We start from the raw sequence: 12583 nt of genomic DNA, 5'->3' as shown, positions 1-12583 counted from the left end.
ATTGATTGAGACTTATTTTGGGGCCTAACGTGACCTATCCTGGAGAATGTTCCATGTGCACTTGGAAAGAATGTATATTCTGCTGTTTTGGGATGTAATGATGCTTATCTTCAGGGAAATACAAATCAAAGCCCCAATGAGATGTCACCTCACACCTGTCAGAATGGCTGTTGTCCAACAAGACAAGAAAAAACAAAGGCTGGTAAGGGTGTGGAGAAAAGAGAATCCTCACGCACTCTTGGTGGGAAAGTAAACTGGTGCAGCCACTGTGGAAAACAGTATGGAGGCGCCTCAAAAATTAACAATAGAACTACAACTGCCATAGTTGTAGCAATTTCACTCCTCTCAGTATTTATCCAAGGGGGGGAAAACACTAATTTGAAAAGATATATGCACCCCAATGTTCACTGCAGCATTATTTACAATAGCTAAAATATGGAAGCAACCCAAGTGCCCATCGAAAGATGAATGGATAAAGAAGATGTGATACACACACACATGAACACACATGCATACATTGGAATATTACTCAGCCATTAAAAAAGTGAAATCTTGCCATCTGTGACAACAAGGATGAGCCTAAAAAGTATGTCATGCTAGATGAAGTAAGTCAGGGAAAAACAAATACTGTGTTTTCACCTATATGTGGAATCTAAAAAACAAACTGAACAAATGTAATAAAACAGAAACAGACTCACAGATACAGAGAACAAACCAGTGGCTGCCACAGGGGAGGAGGAGTGAAATAGGTGGAGGGGATTAAGGGTGCTAGTGATAAAATAAACATGCCACAGGGATGGAAGTGCAAGGCACACAGAATACAGCCAATGACACAGTGATTCTGCATGACGTGTCATCTACAAAGACAGAAAAGCATGACGTTGCATACCTGAAACTAGTAAGTAAATGACACTTCAATTAAAAATAAATAATTTTTCTCATTAAAAAAATCCCTCTAGAGTCTCCTTGATTTCTAACCCCATTTTCTCTGCATCTTAGCTTCAATTCTCTCACTGCAGCTCAGCAGTGGGAACATGGCCACCAACAGCTCCTTTTACTTGTTAAAATCCAGGCCTCTGGACCAAGAATAACTCTTTTCTTAAATTCCGATTTTTAAAGAATCATAAAGAAGGGCTGTTGTCCTGATTTGAGTCTGATACCTACCCATGGTGCACGGCCTGGAGGGCGAAGGATGCCACACGGGAGCACAGCAGCATCTGCTGAAACTACCAGTTTGAAGCCAGAGGCACACCAGTTCCAAAAGGAGGAAGGTGCTGCTGTTGACAGAAGGCTAATCTGGGGACAAAGAAAATAACAGGCATCTGCCAAAACCACTTAATACTGAATGGTCGGTGTAACATACAGCAAATGGTCAGGAAATTAGCATCTCTTCATAATACTGCACTGGACTTGCTTTCTTACACGTGAGGCACGTGTGTGAGTCAGGTATTCTGGGAAGCATCCGAGTCCACTGGAGACCTTGATAATTTTAAGCTAAGAGGGCAGGCAAAGCACACAGTATCTACGCTTGGCTGTTTTTTGTCACCCATGTACTTTCAAGTGGATTTCTCATGATACACTGAAGAAATCCGCAGATGAAACTGTGAATGGTGCTATTACTGTAACAACACTGCCCACAGGCAGACATGACAAAGGACTGACAGTTGGTATGCTTTGTGGGCTACTAGCAAAATATACTTTTAACATGGGACTCTGCCTAAGTCGACGGAAGACCGTAATTGAACAACCATTGCCCAATTTGTGGGCTAACAGAAAACCAAATGTTTGCCTTAAAACTTTCCAACTGGGTTCAAGAATAAAATCCAGGAACATGATAATATACACATAAAATAGACATCAATTCAAAATTTTACGAAGGAAGCAGTCTAAGTCTAAAATGTTTCAATTTTCCCAGAGACTGAGAGGAGACAGGGGACAGGAAATCTTTCCCCGGTTCTCCCATTAGCAAATCCCTGAGGTTATATCTGATGTTAACGCAGAAGCACCTGTACCTTGAGCATGAGACCAGAAAGAGCCTCGAGCCCACGGCTCAGCTCTACCTTCAGCTCGCCGGAGCTCTCAGGGTTTCCCACCCATCTGCCATCTCCACACAAGCAGGCTCCAACACCCGAAGGCAACCTTATGCGACAAGAAGCACCTCTTCATACAGCCAGGACCCAATCGTAATCAAAGGAAGGACAGAAAAAAAGGTGGAAGCAGTGGAGGAAAATGGGGGGGGGGCGGGGGGGGTGAGGGTTCAACCTGCAGTGTCTCAGTCAGCTTGGGCCACCCCCAAGGCATATGGAAGTTCCCAGGTCAGGGGTCAAATCTGAGCTGGAGCCACGACCTACGCCACAGCTGTGGCCATGCCAGATCCTTAACCCACTGTGTCAGGCCACCGAGTCCTCCACGGAGATAAGCCGGATCATGAACCCACTGCGTCAGCACGGGAACTCCTCTCCTCTGTTCTTAAATCTTACTGTGCTGGAGCTGGGTTTAGGGGCTACACTCACCAGCAACACACAGCAATAGCAATATTTTCAAAGTCCATCAACAGATGACTTAAATGTGGCACCGTGAAAATCTCTTATAATTCCAGTGTCAGTAAATATCAAATTTCTATGTTTTAAACAGACGCCCAACAAAAAAGAATATCCAGCGAGCTTCGTAACCCTCTCTGGGGAAAGTACGCCAGCACTCACATCTTCACCGCAAGCCAGAGGTTCACGACGTCTCCTTGCTAACGGAGTGATCACGGGCTGGTTGGCTGCCCTTAGACAGCCGTAAACGTCAGCCTTCTCTCGTGAAGGACTGACATTCAATCCCTGCTCTTATAAATGACATGATTTTATTTCAACCGGAAGGCAGGGGTGTGATAAGGACACTGAGGACCCGGGAGAAAACCATGCAAATATGTAAGCGCCAGTACTGGAGGGAGAACTGAGAGAATTTGGCCTAAAGGAGGCATGATGATCAACCCTCAGGCTGCACAATCTCCATGGCCAGGATGTGAACACTGTGATGTCTCTTCATCAAGTGGCACCTTGAACGTGCTCAAGAGCTGTTTACGGAGTGGTCCTTTTCTGCACGGTTTCTGTATAAATCAGGAAGACCTGAGATGCACAGGCCAATGTTTCTCAACCTTTTCACTGCAGATGGGGAAAGCATTACATAAATATTATCATTAGTTAAGCACTTAATTTGTCGAGCACAGCAAGACACAGAGCAGTTTCAATGGAAAACGGAGACCTCAGGAGTTAAATTTGTTCTATCATGGTTCTCATTTAAAAACAACTTAGAGTGAAAAATAAATTTCTTTCAGCTATTCAGTTATGGTAAAAGAGAGAGCTTCAATGTTATGGAGATGTAATTTCTACCACCTTTAAAGATCCTTCACTCTTGTCTTTCAATGCTAAGAATCCTGGTCTCCTTTGTCCCAATTTTTCAAGACATCCATTTATTTAATCTTGAGCCTTTCTGACTTGGTTTGACTCCTCAATGAGACTATTTTCTACATGATAGCCAATTAACATGCTCAAACCTTCTGGTTTTTCCTCTGTTGCATGATATGTAACTGATTATTTAATCCAAATTCTCTCCCCGTTGGGGTCCAAGGGGGATACTCGCGCTTGTATGGTTTCTCTTGGAGGGCACATCCCGGGAACTGTCCTTAGCTCCTGGCTAAAGGAGCACCTCACAGTGCCTTTCTCCCCCGAACCTGACCTGTGGAACATACATACACCACATCCAGCCACGCGGCAGAATATGCGGGAACGCTGGGCACGTCTTGCAGAGTGAATGTTCTTCTCCTAGACTCAATGTTCAGTGCTCACCTCCTCCACTCGGCACTCTCCTGCCGACCTCACACAGCTGGAACCACCCCAATGACGTCAGCAACTCCTTAGCGTTTTCCACTATTTTCACTGTCATATACAATCGGTGCACTTATATTTATTGGTGAATGCCTGCCTTTCTAGTTCCACAGTCCTATGAAGTCTAATTTAATAAAAGCTACTATTTGTGGAGCATTACCACGAGCCAGACACTACTCTAGGTACCCACATATTAACCCTGCGAGGCAGGGACGATGATAACGCTCATTTCATAGGTGAGCAAACTGACACGCATGGAGGTAAAGTAACTTATCTGGATTGCACAGCTAGAGAGTGCCAAAGCTGAGGCTTGACGCCTGGACAGACCAGACTCCAGCCTCTCTGGTCTTAGCCACCACACTCTACTGCTTTTACCTTAGCCCAGCCTTTTAGACATTTTTCTGTGTCAGTTAAGGAGTTATCTTTGATTGCATCTCTTTTTTTCTCTCACTCACTTCACTATATTTATTCAACAAATGTTTTTTGCATTTCTACTGACTATAAATCAAACAGGATGGAGCTGGTGTCCTTAAAAAGCAAAGGTGGGGAAACAGCCAACAGCTGCAGTGAGTTCCTAAGTGACATAGCAGACGTAACCATGAGCTGCATCATTTCAATCAATGAACAAACCGATACAATTTCCTATGTGTCCAGAATATCTATAAAAATAAAACTTGAAAAAATATTTTCAAATAACCTTGATGTACAGAAAGAACACAGAGTTTAGAGTGACAAAATCCTGATCTGAATTCTTCTCCTGCCACCTGGGGGTTTGTGACTCAGTCAGGTCAACTTGGGTTCTCTGAAGCTCATGTCGCTTACCTCTGAAACAGGGGGACCTTCCCAGAAGGACTGTGAGAATTGAGTGAAAGTGGCTGGCAGACTGGAATGCTTTAAAGAAACATTAGCTATTATTCACACACTTAGACCTCACATGAGCCCCATAACAACACAGCCCAAAAGACTAACTGCTCTATATCAACAGATCATAAAGCAAAGTCTCAACCATAAAAACCACCTCTCCAAGGCTAGGTTCATTCAAGTGCAAATACAGGACAAGTACGAGTACATACAAGAAGGTGCAGCTTGGAGCAATGGTGTTTCTGAGGAGTGGACCACACTTTTTAAAAAGCAGAGTAACTGGATGGCTAAAAGGAAAATGGTAGAGGGGTAGAGAGGGCCATTAGGACGGGGCACCAGCACAGCAGGAGTCATCTGGTGATGGAGATGAGATCTACACAAGGAAATGGCACAAAAAGAAAAGGTGAGAGAGACTAGCACTGGGTTAAGAGGGGCTTGGAAGATCTGAGAAAGTGTGAGTGTGGTGACTAAGTCAGGGAGAACGGGATGAAAGTAAGGCCGACAGTGCCTTTAGCCATCACTCAGCCAACTAGGGGTGAATGCCCGCCACAGGCAATGTGCTGTGTTTGGTTGGGATACAACGGGAGACCATAACACATAGCCAGCCTTTGATCTGAAGGCACTTACAGTCCAGTGGGAGGGGCATTAAACAGGTTAATAAACAAATGTAAAAATCCAAGCCGGGGTAAGCCTTGCAAGGAGGTAGCCTCAGTGGCCCAAACATCAGGTAATCACAGCAGGAACCTGGAGGGAGTGCTGGTCTACCAAACGGGGGGGAGACAGAAAGAGAAACCTATCCAACGGATTAGATGAGGGAAGGAATGAGACGGGGTCCAAAGGGTCTCTCGAGTTCCTGCTTAGAAAGACTAGTCTTTCACAGCCTCTGTGAAGACCCCAGGAAGCATGGGGACAGGCAGGAGGTCAAGACACCGTTCTGTCCTAGTATTCTTGAGCCAATGCCTCACGAACCATGAAGCATAAGGCACTGGTAATTCTCTGTAAGTTTCATTTTCCCCATAAAGTTCTCAGAAATAAAACTACTTCCACTCCCACGGCAGAATTTTTAAAACCTTCCCTAGAACGGTGATACCTAAACGAACACAAACTTTAAAAAGTCACACAGCACCCTGAGAATGGCCCTAAAGTTTCTAGAACAGTTCACAGTTCAACGTGCAATGGTTACGTCCAATAAATATCTCAAAACATTGATTTCCAATGCTGACTGGAAGGTGAGTGACTTGAATACTAAATAATGCGGCAAAAAGAGCTTTGACTATTGCAGAAGTGTTCTAAAAACTGTGGTCATCTTTTGCTTGTTTTGTTTTAAGAAAAACTTAAATTGCCAAGATTCCTGGATAAAATTTAAATATTTTGAATTGGCCATGGTGGCTCATGATTAATTCTCAGACAAAGATGCATCAAATCATAAACTGGCTTGAAGAGAAATTTGAAGTGAATTTTGAACACTATACACTGGATCTTATAATGGGTACCAGTCTGATGAACAAATACAATAAAAATGTGTAAAGAGGAAAACTGTAAGATATAGTTGATAAAAGAAAGATTTGTTTTAGCAGTTTTCATATATTTTTAAACACATCTTATTAAGTGCACAAAGCAACTGAAAATTACCTTAACTACAGTTTTCTGAGTTTAAGAAGAAAACAAATTATGTTCTCCTAGCACATAAAAAAGAGTTATAGTCAGCAGCAACATTTTAAAGTCTACTTTTAAAAAATACTACTCACGGGTATAATCCCCTCCCCCACCCCCAGCAGTCTTTTCTCCTGTGCAAATTATTGATTTGCAGACAAAAGTATTCATAAAACAAACATCTGATTATATAGCATAAGCTATCAATGATACAAAAGCCCTTGTGATGAGAAAAGGCAATTACCTCGAATCTAAGGAGGTAAAACACCAAGTAGCAAAAATGAATCCTTTAAGAACTATCAAACCAAACAAAAAATAAAATTAGATATAAATTCAAGTTTTAGACTGTGGTCAATTGAGGTCTAGACAAAACCCTATGTTTGTTCACTGCCTAGTCTCCAGTCTGCTCCAAGTTTGAAAAGGTAATTGAACACAGTCTATAATTACTGGATTAGACACAGATGGGCTCTGTACATTTCAGGGGGAAAAAAGCACTGTTTTGATTCATTTTATGATTGCCTGTAAGGTCAGACTTTTCAAAATGTACTTTCATCTGTTAAATGGTTTCTCCAGTTCCCTGGGGTATAGCTTCAATAACTGTGATGTTTTAAGCAATTTGGGCCTATCAGATCCTGTCTTTGAGTGTAACTAGCTGCCCATTTTCTAGTATTATAAATGTGCATGTAGGTTAATTGCTACATCTCTTACATATTTTCTGAAGTTGCAGTTTTGGGGGAAAAGCTGAAAAATTCCGCTTTTTCTCTGACAGAAACTGGTCATGTTGATGAGGATTTTCACAGAAGAAAATAAATTTAGCTATTTAATAACAAATGATTTAGTATCATCGAAAGCCCATGAAAAATATTTTCTGACTTAAGGGAAGAACAGAAACATTTTCGATGAAAGTTACAAGCAGAATAAGTTTAGATTCCTTGCAACTGAGTAATTTATAAAACCTGGTAACACACACTTGACTCAAATCCTATGCATTTTTATTTAATAACTACAAATGACAAGGAAGTATGTTGTCTATGCAAACACAAAAAAATTGAAAAACTATTTCCTAATCTAAAAAAAGAAAATCCCTAAACATAGCATATTATATCACTTACTGTACTAATGATGTCATTGTGTAGCAATGTATTATAAATTCATAGTGGAAACTAATATTTAACTTGGAGAATTTGATATTTGGGCTCTTTGGTGTCCTGCCTATTCTTTCCAAACATCTCATGTTAAAACAATTTAGTCAATAGAGCTAGACACAAAATTTTTAATTATGAAAATTTGTGGCATAACCAATAGCTTCGGTTGAAGCGCCACAAAAAGGCTTCTTTGCTTAGAACCCTCAACCACAGAAAGTACTCAAGACGTGGTCAAAGAGGCCCCCAGCTCCACCAGAGGAGCCCCTCGGAGAGCTGCAAGGCCGAGGGCAGCTGTACACCAGCGGCAGCCGGGCTCCAGGCCCATCAGGACAGCCTTCGCTTCGTTCCCACCTTTCACAACATCACATTAGATTCTCCTGCTTCTTTTTAAAATTACCTGCATTTTCTATGCCCCAAATGCACTTCAGCTGGCTACTCTGAGATCCGGATAGTATAAAAACACCCCCATGGCAGAAAAGTTAAAAAAAGACAGTGTAGGGTAAGAAATAATTCCAGAAAGTTCTGATGTGTTTTAGGAAGTTGGTTTTGTGTGTGTTGTAACACATATGGAAAAAGGGAATTGACAGTCACAGAATAAAACCTAAGTTGATATTCTTCATAAAATTACACATGCAAGTGGGAAGTATTTACACTTAGACAAAGATTTACAGCTATGTTCAAGAAAATCTTAACTATTTTACTGATACTCTTTTCAAGATGCATTAATATAACCTACTTATAACCTCCTCTTGTTACAAAACCAAGGAGTTTCTAAACCACACAAATAATCTTGTGTTTTTTAAAATACACTTATTTGAATAGAAAATTTTGCAGACAAATGTTTGTCACTATGTACATGAACAGAGCTATCATCATCTCATTTATAAGTGTTCCTATAAATGTTGTTCCAACTCTAATAGTCTCACATGTACCAAGGAAGTGGTTTTTTTAAATTAAATCTGTTATATATATTACAGCTCTATGCAAAACAAACAGCTGCCTCTATTTTGTATTTCACATTCGTATGATTTTTGCACTAAAATTTCCTAAACATAAGATACCTCTATATTAAGTGACTAGAAGCTCAGAGTAGCATGTAAACGCTGTAGAAAATTATTAACAATTTCCGCCCTTGCTCTCCATAGAGCTCATATACAAAACCAAGATACTATCGGAATAAGGCATTTGTACAGAAAACCATGACAGAACTTTGGCCTTGTTACTGTGCTGTTTTACGCTTTCTTCGTAAGGGCGTATATATAAACTGAGTGCAACAAGCCAACCGAAATGGTAAAACTGCCAAGCAGGGAAGTTTTTCTAGGTAAATCTATTTGTGAATTTAAATACGCATTTCACAAGACTCGATACCAAAAAACTGTGCCTTAATACTCACTCCAGACACACAACTACTACTTAAGAGGACAGAGGGATTTTTGTTAAAAAGACAATACATGCTATGAATTAAGTCTGTCCTTCCTTCTTCCGTCTCTACCTTTCTTCCTTCATTTCCTTAATTTCATTTCCAAAGGCAGAGAAAACACAATTTAAAATATTGTAATGAATTTGGTGCCTACTATTCTGCACCAGCACTCGGTTTTAGCCTAGCTCTAGCTCACAGCCGTCTTTACACACATACACGTGCACTTTATTTTTTTAACATTAATGCTTTAAATACACTGAGCTTAAAATCATGAAACTATAAGAAACAAAAGAAAGCCTGGAAAGATTTCTCCTTAGTCTTTCTCGAAAAAGGCCTTTCCCTTTTTAAACAATTTACATGATGTTTTATGGTCCTTTTAGAAGAGAATTATAGTAAATGGCACTCCAAGTGGGTTGTGTGAACCCACAAACCACTCCTCATAAAAACTGCTATAATTTTCCAGGACAGGGACAATAAAATATCATACATAAGCCAAAGCCAAATCACGGTGTGACCACAGCAACAAACACATTATTTTCATGAAAATTAAGCATGATAAAGCTAACAAAGAAATGACAAAGAAAATTTCTGACAGATTTTTCTCAGTCTACTTAGCGCTTGCACAAGCTTTTACAGAATTTTCCTCCATTTCCTAAGTGGTTTGAAATACAGGTGCTAATCTAGTTCCCAAGTTGTTATATGTAGTTTATCCATTTTCAGTAAGAGTTTAATAAGGAACCCCAACTGTAGCTCAAAGAACACAATAATTAAGCCCATCGACCTACCTAAAATTATTAACACTTTTGTATCTAATCAAATGTTAAGTTTTATGGAAAGGTCTAAGGAAATTTTCAGGAGATGCATTTCCCATTCCAGACCACTAGGGACCAATGAGCGTCTTCCATTCCCCCACCAGTAACTTCACAGTTAACAGAATGAATGCTGCAAACACTAGCAATGGACCCCTGTCTCCCCGACAGAACCACGTTCATTGTCTGGGAGACAGCTGAGAAGATCCAAACACCATGTGGAGAAAAAGGGGTGCCCAAATGAAAATCTTAAAAGATGAAAGCAATTCAAATGGTATGATTCTTTTCTTCATCTACTCTGAAAAACTTCCACTTTCCCTTTCCCCAAGATAAGTTATTAAACTTCCAAACTGAAAAACAATCCTAAGACCACGCTTTGCTAACTCAGGGGTGCGAGAAAGTGTCATATACCACACTGACACAGAAAATAAGGCCTGCCAGATACAATTCACTGTAGCTGATCACAGCAGCTTATTGCTAAGTCAGGCATGATACTGAAATTAGGATCGGTGAGCCAGGCCAAACTATCTATAAAAGAATATTATTTACAGAGAGTTATCTTACGGCGCAGTAAGAATGATAAAATGAAACAGCACTTACTACTCAAACCTGTTATTATTAATTCTGGTTAAAGAGAACTATTTAAAATATTTACAACACTCCTTCGCAGCAAAATGCTGGAAGAAAATTGAAATGAAATCATATAAAGCTCTGAAACTAGCTAACTGATAAAACCTTAACAGACACGTTCTCACTGCTTTTCAGATTCTCGTGCTAAAATGGACTGCTCTTTCTAGAGTAACAAATTATGCTAAATGTATATAGTATTTTTGCACATAGCTCAGTGTTTCCAAATCTTTCCCAAAAGGTACTGTTAATGAGCATCACTGATGTCTAGGAGACTATGGCAACGATTCAACTAAATCTGCTAAGACATCGAACAACAGACATTTGCTCTCATTCCTCCCAAACACAAAATATAGAAACATTCTAAAAGAGCAAGCTGGAAAACAAAAGCTGAACACCTGAAATGCATACTCATCAAATCCTTTCATATAAAAATGTACTTTTTTAGAAGAAGAAAAAATTTTGCTTCTAAATCAAACTTTAAGACACAGGAGATTTAAAACTACACTATTAGATATAAAGAACAAACAGTCATGTTTAAATAATGCACTATTAAAAATAAAGTCATTATTCTTGAGGCTAAAGTTTGTATGTTAAAGAATGTCATTATATTTATTCAGACAGCCTGTGTGTGTTTACTGGCAATGCCTTCCAAATACTAGGCCCCAAATCAGAGCTTCCCAAATGGAATCTACAGAGAAAAAAACATTGATTCCAAAAAGAAGACTGTGCAAACAACACATAGTTCCAAGATAAATAAATCTACCCAAACCAACTAAACTGTTCTTCCAGGTTAATCAAAGACTCCTGCTTAGTGAAATATACCTTTCAGAAAACCTAAGATGTCCATATGTCAGACTTACTATTAAAATGATCTTCGGAATTAAAAATTTGCATCAGCCCAAACACAATGAACAATTTACCTAGTCTTGCGAATAGATGTAAAGAATCTTTGAAGATGCAAAATAGCTTCACCTCACCCTACAAAATCTGACCTGACTCCCCCCCCTCCCTTTACTGAAGTCCATCCACCCACCCAATCCACCCCTCCGTCCCGCCCCTTACTGGACTCTACGCTATTCGCATAATATGGCAAACTTCTTAGAAGCAAAAAGAAGAATTTACTGAGTCTCTTTTCACTCCACGGCCTGGTTTCCCTTAGGTCCCCTCACTGACATTTCTTTGGCCCCACAGCATGGTGGTACAGCCGATCTGCATGGCTGGCTCTACAGACGTATCATGAAGACTTTACAATTGACCACACAAACACAATCCCACAATGTGGGTCAACTCAAGCACTCAAATGCCAATGTGAAACTTATATAGAAGTAAACTACAGACATAAATCTAAAAGGGTAGAATTCCACTCAGTGATCCCAAAATTATTTCAAGGAATCAATCTCCAAGAATGCATCATGAAATCAGAAGAGCCCAGTTAAGCTTGGGGTGGGGGTGGGGGTGGGGGGCAGAGATGAAGAAAGAAAGAAAATGAAAGACCTTTCAGAAGAGGCAGCAAAGGTTTCACCAATCATTATATCATTGAGATGGCTCAAACTACAGATGAAGTTAGAATACAGAAGATTGTAGAAAGGGCATTTAAAATTATTAACTGATCAAAAATTTGTAGTTGTCATTTAAAAAAACACAACTTAGCGATTCCGTTCAGAAAGAAGACTATCCGCAGGAACATACACATCTGTTTGATATTACAAGCCAACTGTCAACATCCTAAGTGAAGTTTTAATTTAATATTTTTTCTTTCTTGATGTTTTACCTTTAATCAATGCCTCATGAGAGTATCAGCTTTCTATAAGAAACTGTTAAATATAAAGAAATGTTATTGTAGCATGTTTATAAAATCATAGTTCGAGAACTTTTTATTTTTCCAAAGCCTGACCACAACTTAATTATCTGCAGGACATTCCAGGCTCACAATTGCAAGCTCCAGTTCCCAAGCAATTTTAAACAATATCTACTGTACAGGACAGAGGGTACACAACAGACCGCAACATGGCTCTATTTCCAAAAGTCAGCATTAGGCCCTTTAGACATGGTTTTTATTTTCATTAAACAATATTTGTTTCCTCACTAATCATTAAATGGTTTTCATCACTATCGGCCTGTTTTCCTTTCACATGTCAGTTGTGAGCATCAGTGTTTGTGTTCGTAATAAATAAAAAAGTGACCCACCCGGTT

General features: G+C 39.8%; 1 protein-coding gene across 1 annotated transcript in view; it reads right to left on the bottom strand.

The window, feature by feature from the left end:
* Positions 1-12583, bottom strand: part of STX18 (syntaxin 18) — a 113594-nt gene that overhangs the window by 83149 nt on the left and 17862 nt on the right. The gene's annotated exons all lie outside the window — the stretch shown is intronic.

Source organism: Phacochoerus africanus, chromosome 10 (assembly GCF_016906955.1).
Source record: "Phacochoerus africanus isolate WHEZ1 chromosome 10, ROS_Pafr_v1, whole genome shotgun sequence".
NCBI classification, from domain to species: domain Eukaryota; kingdom Metazoa; phylum Chordata; class Mammalia; order Artiodactyla; family Suidae; genus Phacochoerus; species Phacochoerus africanus.
The sequence above is the reverse complement of the archived record's forward strand: the minus strand, read 5'-3'. Positions and strand labels throughout refer to the sequence as shown.